Here is an 11554-nt window from a genome sequence, read left to right on the forward strand (position 1 = left end):
TCAAAGAGGGTCACTAACCGTTGCACAGAGCAGGCCCTGCTGTTTCCCATTCTCCACAGTGGCAGGAATGCCAGGACTGAAAACCATCAGATCATTTTTGGCACAAGCCTCCCCAGTCGCAGCTGCCAGGATGTGGCTGTGGCGATTAGAATATGACCAGCTGCCCACCTCGCTGGCACAAACCAGTGTGGCTGTTCCAGGACCATACATCATGGGCTCCTTGGACTGGCATTGACATCTCAGGGCAATATACACTATGATCACCAGCAGAAACAAGCTGGATACTGAGCAGATGGCGATAATCAGGTAGATGTTGACATTGTCCACAAAAGGCTTTGGACTCCCTCCCATTCTGGGAAGGTGAGCATCAGTGTGGATTACCTGAGTGTTTGCCACTAATGATACACTAAGTGTGGCTGTGGTGGACAATGCTGGCTTGCCATGATCCTTAACCAGAACTAGCAGATTCTGGCTGCTTCTGCCCTCCATCTCATCCAAGGCACGTGTAGTGCTGATTTCACCACTGTACAGTCCTACCCTCCAAGGGCCTCTGGTTGTCTCGTGCAGCTCATAGCGCAGCCATGCATTATAGCCTGAGTCAGGATCCAGGGCATGGATCTTGCCCACCACATGTCCAGCCAAGACAGGAACTACCAGCAGAGCAAGGGACACCTCTTCTGGCCTGGATACTACAGGCACATTGTCATTCTCATCCACCACAAAGACCTGCACTGTCACATTGCCACACAAAGGGGGGAGCCCAGCATCCTTGGCCCTCACTTGGAACTCCAGCATCTTCAGCTCCTCATAGTCCAAGGACTGCAGCGCATAGACCTTCCCACTCTCTGAGTGCACTGAGATGTAGCTTGACAGTGGCCAGAGCTTCTCATCCAGCCAGTAGCTGACAAGGGCATTCTCACCTATATCTGGGTCTGAAGCAGACACAGTGAAGATGTGATCACCCGGTGGATTATTCTCCTTAACAAACACCGTGTAGGAGGGTTGAGGAAAAGCAGGTGCATTGTCATTTATGTCACCAATGGGCACCACAAGACTGCTGCTAGCTGACAGTGATGGAGACCCTTGGTCTTGGACTGTCATTACCAGCCTGTACTCAGACGTCTCCTCCCGATCCAAGGGCTCACACAGTGTCAGTGAATAGTAGTTCTTGAAGGTAGATACCAACTTGAAAGGAAGCACAGTGGGCCACAGGGAACAGGCCACTTGCCCATTAACCCCAGTATCCCTGTCTGAGACACTGATTGAAGCTACCACTGTTCCCAGTGAAGAATCCTCTGGCACTGGTACCAACAAGAAAGTCACTGACACCTCTGGAATATTATCATTCACATCCAGAATTTCTATTAAAACCTTGCAATGTCCAGATAAGGGGTAACTGCCTTTATCTGTTGCTTCTGCTCGAATTTCATACGAATTAGTGTCCTCATAATCCAATTTATTATTCAGTATAATTTGCCCAGTACTAGGATCTATCCTAAACATGGTACTCAATTTAGATGGAATCACACTACGAATAGAGTATGTAATATCTTCATTAACGCCATCATCCAAATCAGTGGCACTGAGCATAACCACTGGTGTCCCGCTGGATGAATTTTCTAACATTTGCACCTTGTATACTGACTGGTTAAAGACAGGAGGGTTATCATTCACATCCAGCACTGTGATCACCAACTGAACTGTTCCTGTTAGCACAGGTTTGCCACCATCAGTGGCTGTGAGCAGTAAGTGATGCACAGAAACATGTTCTCTGTCTAAAGGCTTTTTTATTACAAAGCCTAAGGAACTATCATCACTGCTCCTTTGGAAATCTAACATGAAATGTTCACTGGGGCTCAGGTGGTAAGTTAACTGTGCATTTGTACCAACATCAGCATCTAAGGCTCCCTCTAGAGGGAAAAGGGATCCTACAAGTCTTGATTCTAGAATGGACAGATTTTCCTCCCTTGCTGAAAAAAAAGGAGCATTATCATTTATGTCTGCAATCTCCACTTCTATGTGGAAGACCCTCGGGGGGTTATCTACAATCACCTCCAAGTGAATGGCACAAACAGGGTTCTTGCTGCAAAGCTCCTCCCGGTCTATCCTGGAATTCACAAACAAGATCCCATTTTGCACATTTACCTCTAAATAATCCTTGTGCTCTGTGGAGACTATCCGGAACAACCGAGGCACCAGCTCACTCACCTCCAGCCCCAGGTCCTGGGCGATGCGGCCCACAAAGGTGCCATGCTGGGATTCCTCCGGCACAGAATAATGGAGCTGGCCGCTCCCCATTTCCCAGGCTGTGTGGAGAAGAATCAGCTGCAATAGCTGCTTCCTCACTGAGTACTCTCTCCATAGAACAACCATCTCAGATATATTCCTTGAAATGCCCCTCCGTTTTGTACAATATTTGGGGAGGGTGTCAGTCCAGCATGCTGTATTATCCTTTCTGCTCTCAGTTTCAGGTGCTGCCTATTTTCTGATGACAGCAAGGAGGAGGAGCTCTTCTTTGAGTCTGTATGATATATTTAACAGTAAAGAGCGACACCATGTGAAAAGATTGAGAAATGCAATTCTGGTAATATTTAGTTGAATTCATCTTATTCTGGTGTTTTGCATTCTTGTTTTCTTGTGTTTCTTTAAATAGATGTGAAAATATTCATATATATCTTTGTAATCTTTTGACATAAGATTTAAAAATTAATATATTAAAATACATAATCATGTGCGGCAGGAGTTGTTTCAGATCACTTCCTTGCCTTCGGGAACTCCCATACTTATAAGTGTGTGTTGTACAAACGTGAGTATGTTTTCATTTGTATTACAGAAAGACAATTCACTTGAAGAGGGGGAAAGACAGGGAGCGAGGGAGAAGGCAGAAAAATGGGAAGTGTGAGAAAAAGAAGCACTATGACCCTAATAGAACAAGTGGAAATCCTTTTATGTTCCAGAAGGTAATCGCGTGGGAGCCAATAATCACATGATGTTTCTTAAACTATGGAAAGGTATAGATTAATTCCATCTTCCTTGCTGTTCTTTCTTATACACTTTTACAGCATCCTTTGTTTCTGAGCACAAGCCTTTTCCTTTATTCTTCAAGGGAATACATGAATAGTATGATAACACATTTTATCTATCCATTCTGTGGTGTCCAGTCTGGGTGTGTGCAGTGTAAAGCAAGTATGTGATATACAAACAGGACTCCCAGACACAGGATTTCTAGAAAAGGGATCCTTGCTTCCTTGCTTCAAAAACATTCATTTTTGAAAGCTCTTTTCTGCAGATGATATGCTGAAGGTTATCATCTGAATGGTGTGTTAATGAGTTCGTTGCTGTTTTTATTCAATTTGATCTGGCGGTATCTGGACTGGGCTTCAAGAACAGTAAAGCGTAATTGCTACTGCCAATTTGTGAGTGATGAGATTGAGCATGTTTAAACAGTAATGGTCTTACATTATTGCTCTGTTCTGATGTTGGAGGTCTATGCATATTGATTGGCAACAGACCTTTTTTTCCTACGGCAACCATTTAGGTGACCCATTGTGGAAGGTTCTTCATCCTTCTCAGTTACAATTTGCTGCTCCACATGTTGAAGTTTCTTCTTCGTCTTTTGTGTGGTGGTTAGAGGCAACCACTGCTGTGCATGAACACAACTGACACTTCATTTGCAAGCAGTCTGACTTTGATGTATCCCTGCAAACGTCTTAGATCCACAACCAAGTCAAGAGACCATGTGATAATTGGTTTGCTACTGAATTTGCCAGTCAATTCTACTCTCAATAAGATTTTTATCGAATTTAGAGACTGCAGGGCCTTCAATCCCAATAACGACATAGTTGCTTAACCTACCACATAGTAATCTAAAGCATGGCATCTTTCCTTGTATCCATATATATGACATAAACACATCTCTGTCACCTGGAGAGGGTGACCTATGGATCCTACTGTTTTCACTGATGCAGACAATACTAGTTTTGTGTCCTGCGTTATCCTACTGTATTTCTTTCAAGGATAGAGTCTACAGCTCTAGTGTCAATCTCAGCCTTTACTGATGTTTCATTGAGTCCTGTGTGCACATAGTGACAAATGCTACCTCCTTTCCAAAATTTTTGTCCTATATTATGGCAATGTATATTTAAGCTGTTTTTACATTGTTTTTAATGTCGTATCTTAAAATTATTATAACCTGCCCTGGGACCTTTGGGTGAAGGGCAGGTAATAAATTATGGTGGTAATAATAACATAATGTTGCATCTGAGTCACTGGCTTCTTCATCCCGGGAAAGTTTCTCCTCTGTTTGTTTACACAATGTGCTACTACAAAGAAGTTTGTTTTATGGTACTTCCTACATATCTTCCCTAGCACTAGGCATTTATCTTGTGTTGCATACTGTAATGTATGTCTGTTGCAAACATGCAGTGTCTGTGTGTTCATTGAGAATATTGTGATTGCTTTCTTGCTGTGGGGGGAGGCATGGCTTGGCAGGAGGTTTCATTTGTGGGGAAACCTCCCTTTGCTCGGAGGCAGGATAGTTCATGTAGACGAGAAAAGATGGTTAAGAATGAAAAGGCTGGGTTGGGAATGTGCTCTCTTGTTTCTAAGATAGAGTTTTTCTATATTTAAAATTTCTATATCATTACCCACTGAGACTAGGTGGTCTTACTGGGTTCCAGATCCTATTTCCCAAACATAATAATTTCAAATAACAACCTTGCCCAATACATTTCAATTTATTTTACTAGAGTGATTTCCTGGTAAAAGCTCAATTTATTCTGCATGACTATACTGTATATTCAAATCACATGTTTGATTATTAGCAGAAATAACTAAGGCACAGTTACCATTAAACCATCAAGAGAGTAAACAAACAGATTTCAAACTAAAACATATTTTTTTAATTGAAATTATTCTGTTATACCCCAATGAATATTAAAAACGTGTTAGGTACTCCCAAAGACAGCTACATCACACGAGAAACTCAAATGGAGAATATAAGGAACTCACCTGTCCGGATGGCTTGGGGACCACTTCTATCATATTCCCCAGATCCCCATTCTCTGCAAAGACAGGTATGTTGGGGCTGAAAACCATGAGGTCACCTTTAGCACCAGCCTCCCCGCTCACTCCAGCCAAAATGTGGCGATTTGAATATGACCAACTGCCCACTTCACTTGCACACACCAGCGTGGCTGTGCCAGGACCATACACCATTGTCTCCTTTGCCTGGCTCTGGAATCGCTGAGCCACATACAAGACAACTGCAAGCAGGAACAAGCTGGACACTGAGCAGATAGCAATGATTAGATAGACATTGACATTGTCCACTCGGGGTACTAAACCACCTCCAATCCTGGGAAGATGGACATCAGCATGGAGCGCCTGGGTGCTCATCATCAGTGACACACTCAATGTGGTTGTGGTTGACCGTGGTGGCTTCCCATGGTCCTTCACCAACACCAGCAGGGTCTGGCTGCTGCTGCCCTCTACCTCATCCAGGGCATGTCTGGTGCTTATCTCACCACTGTATAGTCCCACTTGCCAGGGACCACTGCTCAGTTCATGCAACTCATAGCGCAGCCATGCATTGTAGCCTGAGTCAGCATCTAGGGCATGGATCTTGCTTACTAAGTGTCCAGCCATGACAGGGACCACCAGCAGGACAGGGGCCTCTTCTAGCCCAGACACTGTTGGATCATTGTCATTCTCATCCACCACAAAGACCTGCACTGTCACATTGCTGCACAAAGAAGGCGTCCCAGCATCCTTGGCCCTCACCTGGAACTCCAGCAACTTCAACTCCTCATAGTCCAAGGACTGCAATACATAGACCTTCCCACTCTCTGAGTGCACTGAGATGTAGCTCGACAGCGGCCAGATCTTCTCATCCAGCCAGTAGCTGACTAAGGCATTCTCAGCGATGTCTGGATCTGAGGCAGACATTGTATAGATGTGAGCACCTGGTGGATTATTCTCCTTCATAAAGACTGTGTAGAATGGCTGAGCAAAAGCAGGTGCATTGTCATTCACATCACTGATGGGCACCACTAGGCTGCGGCTTGCTGATAGTGATGGATCCCCTTGATCCTGGGCCACAACCACCAGTCCAAACTCAGCCACCTGCTCTCGATCTACAAGTTCAGCTAGCACCAGTGAGTAGTAATTTTTGAAAGTGGACACCAGCTTGAACGGAAGCCCAGTGGGCCACATGGAGCAGCTCACTTGCCCATTGGTCCCAGAATCCCTGTCTGAGATGCTGATCAGGGCTACCACTGCCCCTGGCAAGGAGTCCTCGGGTAATGGCACAAGCATAGACTTCAATGACATCTCAGGAGCATTGTCATTTACATCTAAAATTTCAATAAGGATAGTGCAGTGTCCAGACAAAGGAGGGCTACCTTTATCTTTAGCCTCAATTTCAACATTATACACATCAATATCTTCAAAATCCACTTGCCCTTTTACCCTGATCTCACCTGTATCAGACTGTATGCTAAATATATTGGAAGGAACATTATTAGTAAAAGAGTAGGTGATTTCTTTATTCATTCCCTCATCGAAGTCTGTTGCATTGAGATGAATAACCAATGTTCCATCTGCCACATTTTCTAACAACTGAACCTTATAAACAGATTGGTTAAATATAGGTGCATTATCATTTGCATCCATCACAGTGATCTCAAGATGGACCGTGCCTGTGAGTTCTGGGTGACCCCCATCAGTAGCTGTTAGCACTAAATGATGCATAGGCATTTTTTCTCTGTCCAGAGGCTTATTTAAAACAAGCACCAGTGACACACTGTGCCGGTCATTTATTTTTTCTTCAACAACAAAATATTCTGTGGAACTAAGCTTGTACTTGAGCTGAGCATTAGCACCAACATCTGCATCAGAGGGTCCCTTCAAAGGAAAATGTGTACCAGGCAGCAATGATTCTGCAAGACTGAGAGATTGCTTACTTGCTGAGAAAACAGGAGAATTATCATTTATGTCCTTAATTTCCACCTCTGCATGGAAGACCGTCAGAGGTTTATCCACAATCATCTCCAGGTGAATGGTGCACAAAGGGCTTTTAGCACAGAGCACCTCCCTGTCTATCCGGGAATTAACAAGCAAAATCCCATTCTGTACATTTACCTCAAAATAGTCCCTATGATCTTCAGACTCCATCTGGAACATTTGAGACATGAGCTCATCCACTTCCAGTCCCAGATCCTGGGCGATGCGGCCCACAAAGGTGCCATGCTGGGATTCCTCCGGCACAGAATAATGGAGCTGGCCGCTCCCCATTTCCCAGGCTGTGTGGAGAAGAATCAGCTGCAATAGCTGCTTCCTCACTGAGTACTCTCTCCATAGAACAACCATCTCAGATATATTCCTTGAAATGCCCCTCCGTTTTGTACAATATTTGGGGAGGGTGTCAGTCCAGCATGCTGTATTATCTTTTCTGCTCTCAGTTTCAGGTGCTGCCTATTTTCTGATGACAGCAAGGAGGAGGAGCTCTTCTTTGAGTCTGTATGATATATTTAACAGTAAAGAGCGACACCATGTGAAAAGATTGAGAAATGCAATTCTGGTAATATTTAGTTGAATTCATCTTATTCTGGTGTTTTGCATTCTTGTTTTCTTGTGTTTCTTTAAATAGATGTGAAAATATTCATATATATCTTTGTAATCTTTTGACATAAGATTTAAAAATTAATATATTAAAATACATAATCATGTGCGGCAGGAGTTGTTTCAGATCACTTCCTTGCCTTCGGGAACTCCCATACTTATAAGTGTGTGTTGTACAAACGTGAGTATGTTTTCATTTGTATTACAGAAAGACAATTCACTTGAAGAGGGGGAAAGACAAGCAAAATCCCATTCTGTACATTTACCTCAAAATAGTCCCTATGATCTTCAGACTCCATCTGGAACATTTGAGACATGAGCTCATCCACTTCCAGTCCCAGATCCTGGGCAATGCGGCCCACAAAGGTGCCATGCTGGGATTCCTCCGGCACAGAGTAATGAAGCTGGCCGCTCCCCATCAACCAGGCTGTGTGGAGAAGAATCAGCTGCAGCAGCCGCCTTTTCCCAATTGAGGAAGAGTCTCCCCATGGGGAAACCATCTCAGAAATATTTCAAATAATTCCCTTATTTTATGAAATATCTGTGTAAAAATGTTTAAAGAAACTAAATCCAGCCTACTGAGATCCCTTTTGTTCCCCCAACTATAAGCACCGGAATGATCTCTGGTGACAAAGCAGTGGAAGAGCCTTTTGTTCCCCTTTTATTCTTAGCAAGATATTTAAGCAGAGAGCGACATCATGCGACTAGATGGGTAAATACAATAGACTTAGATATTGGGTGTATTTTTTAGTACATTTGATGTCATGAATTTGTTTAGTGAATTTTATACTCAAATGATAATCATGACATACATCTTTTCTTGAAGATGTATTTAATATATTCAACATGTATATTTTCACTTGCTGGTGAATATGATCAGTTAAATACATTTGCTAAATTATTGAAAGTTTCTATCTTTTATACTTCATATGGCATACTATCATAGGACACATGTTGGCACCTCTGAAGTCTCTTATTACTGGAAGATTAGAGTTTGCATAACAATACTATCCTGCATTTAGAAAGGCCTAGAGCAGAGTAGAGCATCTATTTTGCATGCAGAGGATTGCAGGTTCATTCCCCAGCATCTAGAGAGCCACTGCCACTTTCAGACATTACTGAGCTAGATGGATCATCGGTCTGATTCAGTACTATACATATTCCTATGTTCCTATGACATTTGGCACACATTTATTATTTTCTTCTTCTCAACAATTTTGGCGCTTGCTCAGGTGATGATCTGATATTTCATGCCTCTTTCTATTAGGATTTTCGATAATTCTTTAGGATTATTCCTAGCTATATGGCATTTCAGGATAACGACATATTTTTGCATTATAGTTGTCAGAACTGAGGGCAATGACAGTGTTTTTTTCCTTTTTTCATTATATTTGTATTCCTCCCTTCCTTGTGCAGAAGGGGCAGCATTCTTGCCTCAACCCTATAAAGGGTGAGCGATACAGAATGGTTAGCAATGCTTCTTTATGCAGTGTTATCAGTTAGAGGGTGTGTGGACATGCCTATTTAAGGTGGCTGCACTTGTGCCAGCCTCCCTTATGGTGAGGTGTAAACCTGCCCACCTATCGTACTGTTGGCAGAGCAGAATTAGCCAGTCATCACCATTTAAGGCCATTTTGGGGTTCTCATTCCATATTTGCCAGCGTTCTTTTGCACTGCTTTGCTCTTGAAGGCAGTTGGGTGGTTCAGAAAGGCACTCCAGTATTTGGCATTGTTTATATTTTGGTTAAAACTGCAGGATCAGTGGCAGCTGGAAAACAGAAGAGACAAACCACACAAGAGTTCCATCATGAGCATCCTGGGACATCAGAGTGGTGATGGGAGGCTTGCCAAGCCAACTCTTCAAGGCTGACCCCCTTGAGAAGAATTAAGAAAGAAGGTTAAGATTCGGGATCATGGCTTAGGACTAATGATTGAATGGCATTCTAGGCACTCAATTAAAAAGTAGCTGGTAATTAAGGGGAAATATTGGTTTATTACTGATGTGAGACTCAGGACCAAGATGTCATCCATCCAAGGCGAGTTGTAGGAACTGCACTCTCAGTAGCAAGAGGCATACACCGCAAGGTGTGGAGTTAGATTAAGTAGGTGTCACAGAACAGACTTTTTAAAGTCAGTAAAACTGTGGCCCATATATATAACCCAGCTATTGTCTCCTATGTCTTCATTCTGGAGGTGATGGTAAAAAGGATGCTGTTGTTTTAATTTAGAAGGGTGTAATTCACTTTTCTACTGATACCTAGCTGTTGCAAATCATAGAATAGTAGAGTTGGAAGGGGCCTATAAGGACATCAAGTCCAACCCCCTGCTCAATGCAAGAATCCAAATCGAAGCATTTCCAACAGATGGCTGTCCAGCTGCCTCTTGAATGCCTCCAGTGTCGGAGAGCCCACTACCTCTCTAGGTAATTGGTTCCATTGTCATATCGCTCTAACAGTTAGGAAGTTTTTCCCTTATGTTCAGTCAAAATCTGGCTTCCTGCAACTTGAGCCCATTATTCCATGTCCTACACTCTGGGACGATCGAGAAGAGATCCCAGCCCTCCTCTGTGTGACAACCTTTCATGTACGTGAAGAGTGTTATCATATCTCCCCTCAGTTTTCTCTAGGCTAAACATGCCCAGTTCCTTCAGTCTCTCCTCAGAGGGCTTTGTTTCCAGTCCCCTGATCATCCTTGTTGCCCTCCTCTGAACCTGTTCCAGTTTGTCTGCATCCTTCTTGAAGTGCGGAGACCAGAACTGGATGCAGTATTCAAGATGAGGCCTAACCAGTGCTGAATAGAGGGGAACTAATACTTCACGTGATTTGGAAACTATACTTCTGTTAATGCAGCCTAATATAGCATTTGCCTTTTTTGCAGCCACATCGCACTGTTGGCTCATATTCAGCTTGTGATCAACAACAATTCCAAGATCCTTCTCACATGTCGTATTGCTGAGCCAAGTATCCTCCATCTTATAACTGTGCATGAGGTTTCTTTTTCCTAGGTACAGAACTTTGCATTTATCCCTGTTGAATTTCATTCTGTTGCTTTCAGCTCAATGCTCCAGCCTAGCCAGGTCCCTTTGAATTTTGTTTCTATCTTCCATGGTATTAGCTATGTCCCCCAATTTTGTATCATCTGCACATTTGATAAGCATGCTCTGTACCTCCTCATCCAAGTCATTAATAAAAATTTTGAAGAGCATTGGGCCCAGGACCAAGCCCTATGGTACCCCACTCGTTACTTCCGCCCAGTTTGAGAAGGAATCATTGATAAGCACTCTTCGAGTACGATTTTGGAGCCAACTGTGGATCCACCTGATAGTTGTTCCATCCAGCCCACAATTAGCTAGCTTGCTGATCAGAATATCATGGGAGACTTTGTCAAAAGCTTTGCTGAAGTTGAGATATATTATGTCCACAGCATTCCCACCGTCAACAAGGGAGATTACCCAATCAAAAAATGACATAAGATTAGTTTGGCAGGATTTGTTCTTCATAAATCCATGTTGGCTTCTAGTAATCACTGCATTGTTTTCAAGGTGCTTACGGACTGACTGCTTTATAATCTGCTCCAGAGTTTTTCCAGGGATTGATGTTAGGCTGACTACGGTTCCTTCTTTTTGCCCTTTTTGAAGATAGGGACACTGGCTCTCCTCCAGTCATCCAGCACTTCACCAGTCCTCCTCGATTTTGCAAAGATAAGATAATAAGCAGCGGTTCTGAGAGTTCTTCAGCCAGCTCCTTCAATACCCTAGGATGCAGTTTATCGGGCCCTGCCGATTTGAACTCATTCAGAGTGATTAGGTATTCCTTGACCATTTGTCTATCAATCTCAAGCTCCAATCCTGCCCCTTCTACTTCATGTTTCCCAGGAGGATCATAGACCCTGTTTTGGGAGAAGACTGAGCCCAAGTAGGAATTGAGGACTTCTG

The 11554-nt window shown here is 43.3% G+C and overlaps 2 pseudogenes; both read right to left on the reverse strand.

Moving 5' to 3' along the window:
- On the reverse strand, positions 1-4543 carry LOC133377091 (protocadherin alpha-3-like; annotated as a pseudogene).
- Positions 4544-4971: 428 nt separating this feature from the next.
- On the reverse strand, positions 4972-8120 carry LOC133377097 (protocadherin alpha-6-like; annotated as a pseudogene).
- Positions 8121-11554: the final 3434 nt, after the last annotated feature.

The sequence above is a fragment of the Rhineura floridana genome, chromosome 1, assembly GCF_030035675.1.
Source record: "Rhineura floridana isolate rRhiFlo1 chromosome 1, rRhiFlo1.hap2, whole genome shotgun sequence".
In the NCBI taxonomy this organism is placed as follows: Eukaryota; Metazoa; Chordata; class Lepidosauria; order Squamata; family Rhineuridae; genus Rhineura; species Rhineura floridana.